This window comes from Bidens hawaiensis, unplaced genomic scaffold (assembly GCF_021521415.1).
Source record: "Bidens hawaiensis isolate Kalapana, Puna unplaced genomic scaffold, B.hawaiensis_p1.1 tig00041921_1, whole genome shotgun sequence".
In the NCBI taxonomy this organism is placed as follows: Eukaryota; Viridiplantae; Streptophyta; class Magnoliopsida; order Asterales; family Asteraceae; genus Bidens; species Bidens hawaiensis.
Genome location: NW_027497437.1, coordinates 39469 through 41184, shown reverse-complemented (window position 1 = coordinate 41184; position 1716 = coordinate 39469).

Sequence of the window (1716 nt, the reverse complement as noted above, 5' to 3'; positions counted from 1 at the left end):
ATCCACGATATTGGGTAAGGATATCGGCAGAGTCGTCGTGATAGCGTGGAATATCCTCGAGCGAATGAAGAATGTGATGATCTCACGCTAGTCTTCAACTCCGCTCGTTTCCGGGTCTAAGGTGATGAACATGTTGTGACCCGGGAAGAATTGTCTCTGATTATCTCCATCGTCACCTCCAGCACCTCCGGCACCTGCTACTGCAGCCATATCTGCAACAAACGAACCAAGTTAGATATACGTTAAGGTTTAACACAAGTTCGCCTATTACCATGAGCGAAGTTGTGATAACTTCTGTATAGGCGAAGTTAAAGTTGGGGCGAAGTTGGGAACAACTTCGCTTCATCTTTAAGTTCGTCTAATAATTAAAAAATTAAAAGGTCCAGGCGAAGTTAATGATAACTTCGCCTCACCACAACATCGCCTCAGGCGAAGTTTAGACTCAGGCGAAGTTACGGATAACTTCGCCCTAACCTTAAGTTCGCCTGAATCTGAATCGGCGACAGTGAGATCGATTCAAACATCGAAAATCTGGTGTTTCGGCCAATTTAGACGATTAAGGAGACTAAAACACATGATAGTAAAGTAATCCGGACGATCAGTTTGTTCATGAACACGTAAAAACAAGTTTTGAAATCGGGTATAGGTTTCGAACATCCGAGGTCGTTAACCGGGTGTCGTAACAACCTAGGATTAACAACATCGAACATCGAGTATAAGATATAGAACCCAAACACACCTTGAATACTGATTGAAATCGGAAAAAAGATAATCGGATGAAAACAGATTAAGTTCGCTGTGATAATCGAGGATAAGTTCGCTGATATTTCAAATAATGAACTGATGACCTTTGAAAATCCTTATATAGGGGCGAAGTTATACAGGCGAAGTTACGGTTAACTTCGCCTAGGCGAAGTTATTCACAAGTTCGCCTGTTTAACAACATCGCCTATATTTACAAAATCAACCCTTATAATTTGAACATTTTGCAATTAACTTTTAAAACTTCCCTTTAAGAATTAAATAACACGATCAAGTCCAAGTAACCAGTTATAAAATCATAAACTACCTAAGTACGAAAAAACTTTTAAAAAATTAAAGTACAAGGGATCAAATTTCAGTCTCGATAGGGACTACCACGTTTTTGAAAAGATCCGAACAGGAATCATACTAATTACGTGACTGTCACATAGATTCGTGTTTAGCTGTATTATGACATAAAGAAACAGGTTGTAAGCAGGTAAATAACTTAAGATGGTTTTCATCGTTTCTGTGATACGAGTTAAGTTCAATTAAGCTCAAAAATTAAGTGGGCAACAACTCAGAGATTATGATGCCTCCTATCTATTCTCAAAGCGTATTTGGCTTTCCCCAAGTCACCCCGAATTGACTTCGACCCTTAGTGTCTGATTAAGTTTGTAATTACTCTTCATCTCCTTCCCGTTCTCTTTCTTACTCCATGATTAAGAAGTCTTGATATGTTGAACTCTAGAATGTTTCAATAACTCATAAGTTTTTTTTTTTTTTTTTTTTTTTTTTTTATGATAAACATTTACATAGACTTCAGAGTAGTGAATAACTGCAAGTCCCGAATCTGGATCACTGCAGTTTCTTGAAACGCTATCTTCACGGGAATCAGAACACTTACGGGCTCGTGTATGACTGGGTAATCGCTTTTCTGCCTATCATTCGGAAAGATATAATATGAAGACATGC